Below are 12,711 nucleotides of genomic sequence, written 5' to 3'. Positions count from 1 at the left end.
AAATTGTGAATTTCTATCTCAGACTTCGTTTTTTTTAATATGTAATAAATTCTATACATAACTTTTCTCTCCAGAAGACAGTTATTATTATTAGCCACAACAAACTTTTGCCATCAGAGTTCAATTTACCACAGTTTAAAAAATTGGTTTAAAAAATGCAAGGGAACCTTTAGGGAAAGAAAAGGTATAATCAAGATGCTCTTGAAATGCAGTAACTTGGGTCCAGTGCCAGTTCCCTAAGGTCACCTCCATTTTAATTTGTGGCTAGTCTTTGTTCTGTGGCCTCTAATCATTCAGTAATTTCCAAGATTGTACTATCTTCCCTAACACAAAAGAGACCAGAAATAGAGAAAAGATTATGAGACTGTAATTTTATTTCAAGCCAGGAAAATTTTAAACCATGATGGAAAAGCGTGAGTCATTACTCCAAGATAGGCAAGCATCTTTCTTCTAGGATCTTCTCCAATAGAAAACTCCAGATAATTCTTTTTTTCTCTTTGCCTAGAAACTGTGTGTGTTTGCAAAAATCTCCAGACTTGGATCTGATATGCTTAAAGGAATAGACTGATACATTTTTTAAACTGGTGATAGGTAACTAATGGTACTTGAACATCAGTCATTAAAGCCTCTGTTAGTTGTCTTTCTCTGCTGCCCAAAGATCAGAGACCAAAACTCCTTCCCCTATGCTAAGTTTCCTATTCTGATAGGGTTAAATTTCTAAAAAGGATCAGAAAGTTGTGGTAAAGGGAGAAGAGTATCATCTACTAGACAAGAAAATCCAGAGATCTCTTCTATACCCATGTAAACAGGACAAAGTCTCTTATATAACTTAATGACTAATAAAGGCCAATTTATGTTAAATAACCATAAAGAAAAGCAAATAAGTTACTTGGAAGATTGTAAAAGTAGACTATGAACAGACTTCATTATGCACACCCCACCCAAGTACCATCTTGCACTCCAATTTGGAAGCTAACTCACATGACTGCACAAACTTCTTTCCTGGACTCTCCTAGACCAATACAATTCACAAATATTTGTTAAAAGTTAGGCATTGTGCTATATGGTGTGGTTAACAAAAATAAAAACAAAACAGCACCTGCACTCAAGGAACTGACTATGTATAAATATATAATACACTATACAAAAATATGTATACATATGCATATGCACAATACACATATATAGGCAATTTGAGGAGGGAGCATTGACAACTAGAAGGTGAAGGAAGGGGAAGCAGTCTGATATTGTGGATGGGGCACCAGATCTGGACACAGGAAGAACTACTCAGATATTTATTGTCTAACCACAGGCAAGCAACCTAATCCATTTGTACCACCATTTTTCATCTGTAAAATGATGAAAATTGACCTCGAGGGCCTTTAAGGTCTACTCCAGTTCTAAACCCATCATTTAAAATATAAGAAATTAAGAAAGGATTCCTAATATTATTGTTCTGTTAAGAACCGACCAGCAGGATAAATACAGAGAGGCCTGGACAGACTTACATGAACTGATGCTGAAGTATAGAACTAGATCATTATACACGGCAACAAGAAAACTATACAATGATCAATTCTGATGGACGTGGCTCTCTTCAACAATGAGATGATTCAAACCAGTTCCAATTGTTCAGTAATGAAGAGAACCATCCACACCCAGAGAGAGGACTGAGAACTGAATGAGGACCACAACATAGCATTTTCACTCTTTCTGTTATTGTTTGCTTGAATTTTTGTTTTCCTTCTCAGTTTTTTTAATTTTAAATTCTTTCTAGAGCCGATTTGTCTTGTGTAGCAAGATAACTGTACAAATATGTATACATATATTGGATTTAACATATTTTAAAACATATTTAACATATATTGGACTTCAAAACCAAAAACAATCTTAGAAAGTTAGAGCTGGAAGATTCTCCTCCTAGAGCAGATGTAGCCTAATCTCCCCATTTGATAGAAGAAAAAAATGGAATGACTTGCTTTGTGGCAGAATTAAGCTAAGACCCTAGATTTTACATCCCCTCTCCTAACCCTTTGTATTTTAGTACTGTGCATATATATTTTAGACTTCTCTGAGGCATCAATCGTTTCTGCCAACTGCCCCACCCTCATTCTTCCTTCTTTTTTTTTTTTTTTTTTTAATATTTATTATATGGGATGGCTCAATGAAAAGAGAAGGGTTCGGTTAGAAAATATGACATGTGGAAAAAAACAAAATTTGCTCATCTGTAAAAAGAGATGATGATATTTATACTACCTACTTGACAACGCTGTTATAAGGAAAGCATTTGGGAAACTTTTAAAATTTCTAAATAGTTGTGAATTTTTATTATCGCTTGTGTATTACATCATTCCATCAGCTCCAGCCAAAGCAGACAACAGTTCCCTAAAAACCCTAAACACCCTCCTATTTTCACACCTACTTTTATACAAAGAATACTCTCTAGTCATTGATCTGGCTTATCCTTCCAGGCTTAGCTAGAATCCAGCCACATTTCCTTACTGCTTTCTCCCCTCCCCCACTCCTGCTCACCATGGACTTCTGAATATAGCTCACAGAGTATTTACAGTATGAAACATAGTGGAAAAGAAAACCAAAGTCAAAAGCTCCAGGAATGGATCTTAGTCTTATCACTGACTACTTGTGTAATTCCAGGTGAGATCTTCCATTAGTCAAGCCCCAGTTTCTTTGTAAATTGATTTCTAAGGGCTCCCAGCTGCTTCTAAAATCCCATTAACCAGTTACTTGGGACTTAACTTATTCTTTCTTTTACTGCACTTTTCTTTTGTTGTTTTGTTGACATTTACATACCCTTTGAAGTTTGCACAGAGTTTTACATACTTTATCTGGTTTGAGCTTCACAACATGCAGTGTGGGAGGTACAGTTCTTGTGATTATCCCCATTTCACAGATGCTGAAACTACAAGCAAAAAGAGTTAATTGCTCTCTCCATGGACCAAAAGTTAGTAATGGCCAGTGGCTGGATTTCAACCCAGATTTTCTGATTCCACAATGCCAAGTTGCCTTTCTTTGTGTTCATGTTCTGTTGGTCCCGGAAGCAAGACACTACGATAGTGTCTCTTTCTACCCCTAAGACTGCAGGGTCTTTAGTGATTAATTCAGTAAATATTTGCCGGATGCCCTTGGAACCTTCTAGGTCTTGAATTTAATAAGCATGGTATAAAAATATGTGCAAGACTTAGTCCACTCTCCAACAACCTGATTTTACTGATAACTAAGCCCCACTGATGTGACACGTTCAAAGTTTGCAAAAAACTTTCTTCACAACAAGCAGAATAACTGGAATAAGCTCCATTGTTCTGAGCAGCAGGGCTCATCTTCCCTCCCCCAAAGACTGCTTTTTTCACACTCAAAGGGTGGAAACAGTTCTAAGAAGTTCAAGCTTCGGGAATGGAAGCATCTGGGACTTTTCCCTACCAAAGTGAGGGCCTTGAGGGGCAAGGGACCAATGGATCCCATCCCAAAGATTAAACTCCTCCTCCCGAATCAGAAGCAAGAGAATTCCCTCAGGCCTCCGTTTATTACAACCGTTACTCTAGTGCAATCCCCCAGCTGTCAACTTGCAAGTCAATTTCTGCAACAATGCCAGCTCAGCCCCAGGATCCTCCTCTCACTGGGTAACCAGCATGCATGTTAATGACCTCATTAGCCGCCTGCACAGATGCAACACCTTCTCCTTTTAAAATGCATTTCCATGGAAACATAACAAATACAAAAAAGACCCCAAAGCCACTACTGCAGTAAATGATGGGCATGCCCGGTCGTTATTACCCAGATCATTCAGAAAAACACACATATCCTTCTTCGGCCTGAATCACTTAAGGAACTTTGGGGGTCCGCTTCGCTATCAGATTTGGGCGGCTCCACGGGTGGGAGACTTGTCTCCCAGATGTTCCTGGCCGGTCTATCCCTGGAAGTCCTCTTTGTTCCAGACACCGGATTCTGCTCACTGAACCAACCACACTTTCATGATCACTATCATTACTACAACCTAACCCTCTGCAACCAAAACAAGAGTAGAGAACGGGAGTAAGTATGGATGAAAAGGAAGCCTCCCTCCCTCCGCTCCGATTCAGTGCATTTCCATTTTGGAACATGCTACAGTGCACAGAGATCCCCAGCACACACCGAGAACGTCCGAAAGGCTGAAAGCCCCTAACAATGAAACGGTCTCTCCTCCCCAGTCTCTTTTTAGTGAGGTAGAAGGTGCACTGGGGGATCCCTGCGGGTTTGGTCCAACCTGGAGGCTTCCAAGAAAAAGGAAAAATTAACGCGTAATAGCTCCGAAAACCTCGGAGTCTGCACTGATGAAATGCACGGGGCACTTATCTCTGTCCCCATCGCCTCCGTCTCACACCGCGCCCCGATCCCCACAGACCCTCTATTTCTATCAGGCCTACGCACCTTCCGCAGGCAAGCAACCGCCGCAGCCCCAGACGACTGCCAGGAAGCAGAGGAGTTTGTAGCTTCTCTCGCCTAGGAGCTCCAGGGTGCACGGCAGGTAGGCCCCCCAAACGTCTCGGGGCTGGGGGGGCGGTCGGGGCGCTCGCGCCGGCTCGGGCAAGGCGGGCGAGGGGAGCACGAGGGCCGGGATAGAACGTTCCCGGGAAGGCTCGAGCCCCGGGGCTCGGGCGAGGGGCGCGAGCAGAGGGGCTGAGAGCAAGCTGCAGCGGCCGAGCTAGAATCTAGAGCCCGAGCCAGCTGGTGCAGAGCTCCGGGGAGATAGCGAAGTGTACAAGCGACTCTGCCTGGCCGCGAGCCTGGTCCCGGAGCAGTAGCGTGGGCGGTACCGCGGGGAGGCTCGCCGGGGTAGGGAGCTGTCACATGCGCACAGACCCTCCGTGGGCACCTCGGCGGCGGCGCTCTTCTGCCTAGCTTCAGGAACCTCAGCCTCGGGATTGGCTGATCCGCTGAGGGGTGGGACCAACGGGTTCCGGGCGGAGTCACTCCGCACACATCCCCTCCCCCATCCCTGGCTAAATTGATCGAACGTGCTCAATTCCCCGAGGCTCAGTTTCTTGCAACCCCTTGGGGTTTACACTATTAGTAGTGGAAAAGCTGCTAGCAGTTTGCTTACGTGTTACAATCTGAGTGAGAAGGAAAGATGTAAAGGGATGCAATTTCGGCTATTAAAAATGATCACTTCCAGGAGCCTGTCCTAGGCAGTCTGAAATTCCATCACTCACTTCTTAGGAATTACACACTTTTTTCTGTTTTAATAGTCCCTCCCCCCACCGTGCCTGGAACCCCCTCGCTTCTCTGCTCCCACTATTGACTTCTCTGGCTTTACTTTTCCAGGAACCCTTCCCCAGCTCCTCTTAATTTAGTGCTTTCCTTCTTTTAATTATTTCCTATTTGTAGCTCCATTTACAAACATTTGCTTGCTTGTTGTCTCCCCGATTAGACTGTAAGCTCTTTGAGGACAGAGACTATTTTGCCTTTTTTTTTTTTTTTTTTTGCCTCTGCAGCGCTTAGCACTGTTCCTGGCACACACTAGGTGCTAAACGTTTTCTAGATTGCATTAACAAATGCTCAGTGCCACCGGGGAAATCTGTGCCATGTCATTATAAACTAACACCTGTGTACCTACAATTCTTTACTCAAAGTGAACCTTGATACATTTGTAGACTTGAATTGACTTAGGCCCTTTAGATGTGGGCACTAAAGATTAGGTCCCCTAAAATATGTCCCTCAAATTAGGTCCCTCAAAAATGTTCTATCTGCCGTCTATGAGCCTTTTGTACCAGGGAATGCTTTCCATCAGATATCTGATGTCATCCCTAGCTTTTTTCGAGAATAAAATTAAGTATAGATCTACTCTTGGACAGGGCAAGCAAATGTAATAAAAATGACAATACTACCTAAACTAATCTATTTATTTAGCTCTATACCAAAAAAACTATGTTAATGACCTAGAAAAAATAACCACAAAATTCATATGGAAAAACAAAAGGTCAAGAATTTCAAGGGAACTAATGAAAAAAAAATCAAATGAAGGTGGTCTATCGGTACCTGATCTAAAACTATATCATAAAGCAGCAGTCACTAAAACCATCTGGTATTGGCTAAGAAATAGACTAGTTGATCAGTGGAACAGATTAGGTTCACAGGGCAAAATAGTCAATGACTACAGCAATCTAGTATTTAACAAACCCAAGGACCCCAGCTTTTGGGATAATAATTCACTATTTGACAAAAACTGCCGGGAAAATTGGAACTTAGTATGGCAGAAACTAGGCATTGACCCACACTTAACACCATACACCAAGATAAGATCAAAATGGGTTCATGATTTAGGCATAAAGAATGAGATTATAAATAAATTAGAAGAACATAGGATACCTCTCAGACTTGTGGAGGAGGAAGGAATTTGTGACCAAAGAAGAACTAAAGGTCATTATTGATCACAAAATAGAAAATTTTGATTATATCAAATTTAAAAGTTTTTGTACAAAGAAAATTAATGCAAACAAGATTAGAAGGGAAACAATAAACTGGGAAAACATTTTTACAGTCAAAGGTTCCAATAAAAGCCTAGTTTCCAAATTATATAGAGAATTGACTTTAATTTATAAGAAATCAAGCCAATCTCCAATTGATAAATGGTCAAAGGATATGAACAGACAATTCTCTGATGAAGAAATTGAAACTATTTCTAGCCATATGAAAAGATGCTCCAAGTCATTATTAATCAGAGAAATGCAAATTAAGACAACTCTGAGATACCACTACACACCTGTCAGATTGGCTAGAATGACAGGGAAAGATAATGCAGAATGTTGGAGGGGATGTGGGAAAACAGGGACACTGATACATTGTTGGTGGAATTGTAAATACATCCAGCCATTCTGGAGAGCAATTTGGAATTATGCTCAAGGAGTTATCAAACTGTGCATACCCTTTGATCCAGCAGTGCTACTACTGGGCTTATATCCCAAAGAGATTCTTAAGAAGGGAAAGGGACCTGTATGTGCAAGAATGTTATGGCAGACCTTTTTGTAATGGCAAGAAACTGGAAACTGAGTGGATGCCCCATCAATTGGAGAATGACTGAATAAATTGTGGTATATGAGTATTATGGAATATTATTATTGTTCTGTAAGAAATAACCAGCAGGATGATTTCAGAAAGGCCTGGGGAGACTTACATGAACTGATGCTGAGTGAAATGAGTAGGACCTACTATATGATGATCAATTCTGATGGATGTGGCCCTCTCCAACAATGAGATGAACCAAATCAGTTCCAATAGAGCAATAATGAACTGAACCAGCTACACCCAGCAAAAGAACTCTGGGAGATGACTATGAATCACTACATAGAATTCCCAATCCCTCTATTTTTGTCTAACAACATTTTTTATTTCCTTCACAGGTAATTGTACACTATTTCAAAGTCTGGTTCTTTTTGTACAGCAAAACAACTGTTTGGACATGTATACATATATTATATTTAACTTATACTTTAACATATTTAACATGTATTGGTCAGCCTGCCATCTGGGGGAAGGGATGGAGAGAAAGAGAGGAAAAATTGAAACAAAAGGTTTTGCAATTGTCAATGATGGAAAATTAGCTATGCATAAAATTTATGTAAAAATTAATTAAATAAATAAAATTTAAAAAAAGAAATGGAAAAAAAGTATAGATCTAGAAAAAATAATAACAAAATTCATCAGAAGAACAAAAGGTCAAAAATTTCAAGAGAATTAATGAAAAAAATTGCAAATGAAGGTGGCGTAGTTGTGCCAGACCTAAAACTATATTACAAAATAGCAATCATCAAAGCCATTTGGTACTGGCTAAGAAATAGACTAGTTGATCAGTGGAATAGATTAGGTTCACAGGACACAATAGCCAATGACCATAGTACTCTAGTGTTGGACAAATCCAAAGACTCCAGCTTTTGGGATAAAAACTCATTATTTGACAAAAACTGCTGGGAAAATTGGAAACTAATATGGCAGAAACTAGGCATTGACCTATGCCTAACACCATATACCAAGATAAGGTCGAAATGGGTTCATGATTTAGATGTAAAGAGTGGTATTATAAGCAAATTAGAAGAATAAAATATAGTTTACCTCTCAGATCTATGAAGAAGGAAGGAATTTGTGGCCAAAGAAGAACTGGAAATCATTATTGAACAAAAAATAGATAATTTTGATTATATTAAGAAGTTTTTATACAAACAAAACTAATGCAGATAAAGATTAGAAGGGAAACCATAAACTGGGAAAACATTTTTACAGTCAAAGGTTCCAATAAAAGCCTCGTTTCCAAATTATATAGAGAATTGACTCCAATTTTTAAGAAATCAAGCCATTCTCCAAATTATAAATAGTCAAAGGATATGAACAGACAATTTTCAGATGAAATTAAAACCATTTCTAGTCATATGAAAAGGTGCTCTAAATCATTATTGATCAGAGAAATTCAAATTAAGACAACTCTGAGATACCACTACACACCTCTCAGATTGGCTAAGATGACAGAAAAAAATAATGATGAATGGTGGAGAAAATATGGGAAAACTGGGACACTGATACATTGTTTTCTGGAGAGCAATTTGGAACTATGCCCAAAGGGCTATTAAAATGTGCATACTCTTTGATCCAACACCCTTTCCATTGGACTTTTATCTCAAAGACATCTTAAAGAAGGGAAAAATATTTGTAGCAGCCATTTTTGTAGTGTCTAGAAAGTGGAAACTCATCAATTGGAGAAAGGCTGAATAAGTTGTGGTATATGAATATTATAGAATATTATTGTTCTATAAGAATGAATGAATGAAGAAAATGCCAACTTCTTCTGGCAGGATCATTACACTAGAGGGACAAAAATTTGACCAGGCTCATTATAGTATATGAAATCCTGATATATGCCAATTCCAGATGTTTCCAAAAGCAAGAAAGCAGGTGAGTGCCTAATGGTTTGGGATAGAAATCTTCAAGTATTCATTACCCCACATATCCCCAAGCACCCTCTATTTATTGAAGGTTTGCTTAAAATGCTGGCAGAGGGGCTAATTTGGATATAAATCGTGTCTGAAGAGAGCTGATTGCCATGGAAGTGACAGAGAAGCTGCAGCCATGAAGTCATCAACGCCAACTCTGGACCCAAATTAGTGTGGGTGAATTTTATACTCGTTGTATTAAGGAAGACACAGTGTTTCTGAAACTCATATAGACTGAAGACATAAGACAATGATTCATTTTCCTTCTGTTCTTTTTTCCACTTTCTTTTGGGTCAACTATAAATTTGCAACACAAAGTTTTGCAAAGGTGAAAGTTGAAAATTATCTTTGTAAGTATGTGGAAAAATAAAATGCTATTGAAAGTAAAAAAAATTGTAAAAAAAAAAAGAAGAGACAAGACTAATGGAAATCTTATCCTTTTGTTTGAAAAATCATATATATATATATTTGGTTACATCTATTTTCTTTTATAATGAATAGAGGGAAAGAGAGGAAAAAATTCTTTCATTCCTACTTAATGGGGAGAAGTTACTGCCTATGTTCTATTTTATTTTTAAAATTGTGACAAAATTTTGGTGCAATTTACTATTATTTTTAAAAGTTACATTAATAAATATTCAGGGCAACTAGGTGGTACAATGGATAGTGCTAGATGGGAAGTCAGGTAAATTCATATTTTTGAGCTGAAATTTTACCTCAGACATTTACTAGCTGTGAGAAACTAGGCAAGTCATTTAACCCTATTTATCTCAGTTTTCTCATCGCTAAAATGAGCTAGAGAATGAAATGGCAAGAAAAATCCAAATGGAGTTGTGAAAAGTCTGTCAGGACTGAAACAATAAAGCAAATATTCATTTTCCTTCCTATCCACTTGGCCAGGAAATGGAAGGGTAGGAATACCAAAACAAAATCATTGTATTAAATATGCATACTCCCCAAAGCACTAATAAATCAGGTCTCAAGAGTCTAGGGTAGCTATAACTCTAATGTATGTGCTATAGCTCAGAGGTAGGCAAACTTTGGTCTATGGACCAAAATCAGCCTGTGCACATTTTGCATGGTAAGCTAAGAATGGTTTTAAAAATAGTTTATTTAAACTTATAAAAATCGTTTTTAGCTCAGAGGCTAGACAAAAATAAACTGCTGGCTTTTGACCTCTCTGGCCATAACTTGATGATCTCTACATGAACCCCAACCAGTATGTTTCCTATTATGATTATCAATTATTCAGACAATTAGCTTTTAGAAAGGAGTGGTAGACAAAGAATAGTCAGGAATTATATGAGCAAAATTACGAAACACTTGCCACAAAAATAAAGTCAGATTTAAATAATTGGAAAGACATTCAGTGCTCTTGGATAGGCTGAGCGAATATAATAAAGATGACAGTACTCCCCAAACTAATCTATTTATTTAGTGCTATACCAATCAGACTCCCAAGAAACTATTTTAATGACCTAAAAAAAATAACAACAAAATTCATATGGAAGAATAAAAGTTTGAGAATTTCAAGGGAATTAATGAAAAAAAAGTCAGATGAAGGTGGTCTAGGTGTACCTGATCTAAAGCTATATTATATAGCAGCAGTCACCAAAACCATTTGGTATTGGCTAAGAAATAGACCGGTAGATCAGTGAAACAGATTAGGTACAAAGGACAAAAAAGGGTACATCTATAGCAATCTAGTGTTTGATAAACCCAAAGATACCAACATTAGGGATAAAAATTCACTATTTGGAAAAAACTGTTGGGAAAACTGGAAATCAGTATGGCAGAAATTAGATATGGACCCACACTTAACACCATATACCAAGATAAGATCAAAATGGGTCCATGATTTAGGCATAAAGAATGAGATCATAAATAGATTAGAAGAACAGAGTATAATTCTCAGACCTGTGGAGGAGGAAGGAATTTATGACCAGAGGAGAACTAGAGATCATTATTGATCACAAAATAGAAGATTTTGATTACACCAAACTAAAAAGTTTCTGTATAAACAATACTAATTCAAACAAGATTAGAAGGGAAGTAACAAATTGGGAAAATATTTTTAAAGTTAAAGGTTCTGATAAAGGCCTCATTTCCAAAATATATAGAGAACTGACCCTAATTTATAAGAAATCAAACCATTCTCCAATTGATAAATGGTCAAAGGATATGAACAGACAATTCTCAGATGATGAAATTGAAATTATATCCACTCATATGAAAGAGTGTTCCAAATCATTACTGATCAGAGAAATGCAAATTAAGACAACTCTGAGATACCACTACACACCTGTCAGATTGGTTAAGATGACAGGAACAAATAATGATGAATGTTGGAGGGGATGTGGGAAAACTGGGACACTAATACATTGTTGGTGGAGTTGTGAAAGACTCCAACCATTCTGGAGAGCAATTTGGAACTATGCCCGAAAAGTTAACAAACTGTGCATACCCTTTGATCCAGCATTGCTGCTATTGGGCTTATATCCCAAAGAAATACTGAGGAGGGGAAAGGGACCTGTATGTGCCAAAATGTTTGTGGCAGCTCTTTTCGTAGTGGCTAGAAACTGGAAGATGAATGGATGTCCATCAGTTGGAGAATGGTTGGGTAAATTATGGTATGTGAAGGTTATGGAATATTATTGCTCTGTAAGAAATGACCAGCAGGAGGAATACAGAGAAATTTGGAGAGACTTATATGAACTGATGCTGAGTGAAATGAATAGAACCAGAAGATCACTTGTACACTTCAATGCTGTATGAAGATATATTCTGATGAAAGTGGATATCTTCAACATAAAGAAGATCCAACTCACTTCCAGTTGATCAATAATGGACAGAATCAACTACACCCAGAGAAGGAACACTGGGAAGTGAATGTAAATTGTTAGCACTACTGTCTATCTATCCAGGTTACTTATACCTTCGGAATCTAATACTTAATGTGCAACAAGAAAATGGTATTTACACACATATATTGTATCTAGGTTATATTGTAACACATGTAAAATGTATGGGATTGCCTGTCATCAAGGGAAGAGAGTAGAGGGAGGGAGGGGATAATTTGGAAAAATGAATATAAGGGATAATGTTATAAAAAAATTACTCATGCATATATACTATCAAAAAAATTTATAAATAAAATTTAAAAAAAAAAGAAAGGAGTGGTAGAGTAAAAGTAGTCAGTACAAAACAGCTTTTCCCTGTACCAAAGACTGACATATTTTCCCACGTGCGTAATCGAAAATAAAACTGAGCTCAATCTTAGAGGGCTGATATGACAAAGGGATAAAAGTTCTTTTCCCCAAATTCATTTTTTAAAAATTATTATAGCTTTTTATTTACAAGGTATATGCATGGGTAATTTTTCAGCATTGACAATTGCAAAACCTTTTGTTCCAATTTTTCCCCTCTTTCCCCCTACTCTCTCCCTCAGATGGCAGGTTGAACAATACATGTTAAATATGTTAAGGTATAAGTTAAATACAATATATGTATACATGTCCAGTTATTTTGCTGCACAAGAAGAATCGGATTTTGAAATAGTGTACAATTAACCTGTGAAGGAAATAAAAAATGCAGGTAGACAAAAATAGAGGGATTGGGAATTCTATGTAGTGGTTCACACTCATTCCTCAGAATTCTTTCGTTGGTTGTGACTGGTTCAGTTCATTACTGCTCTATTGGAACTGATTTGGTTCATGTCATGTTGAAGATGGCCACA

General features: G+C 38.0%; 1 protein-coding gene across 3 annotated transcripts in view; it reads right to left on the bottom strand.

Annotated features, from left to right (window-relative positions):
* EEF2K (eukaryotic elongation factor 2 kinase) overlaps positions 1-4,894 on the bottom strand; it is a 73,766-nt gene extending 68,872 nt beyond the window's left edge. For 2 of the 3 annotated variants that reach the window (XM_074281025.1, XM_074281028.1), the window contains exon 1: positions 4,426-4,822. The gene's annotated coding sequence lies outside the window, so the exon portion shown is untranslated. Of the gene's footprint in view, positions 1-4,425 lie in introns of all 3 variants that reach the window. The other variant, XM_074281026.1, reaches the window with a different exon arrangement.
* Positions 4,895-12,711: the final 7,817 nt, after the last annotated feature.

The sequence above is a fragment of the Sminthopsis crassicaudata genome, chromosome 1 (assembly GCF_048593235.1).
Source record: "Sminthopsis crassicaudata isolate SCR6 chromosome 1, ASM4859323v1, whole genome shotgun sequence".
NCBI classification, from domain to species: Eukaryota; Metazoa; Chordata; class Mammalia; order Dasyuromorphia; family Dasyuridae; genus Sminthopsis; species Sminthopsis crassicaudata.
Note: the sequence above shows the minus strand (reverse complement) of the source record. Positions and strands in the feature narration are given on the sequence as shown.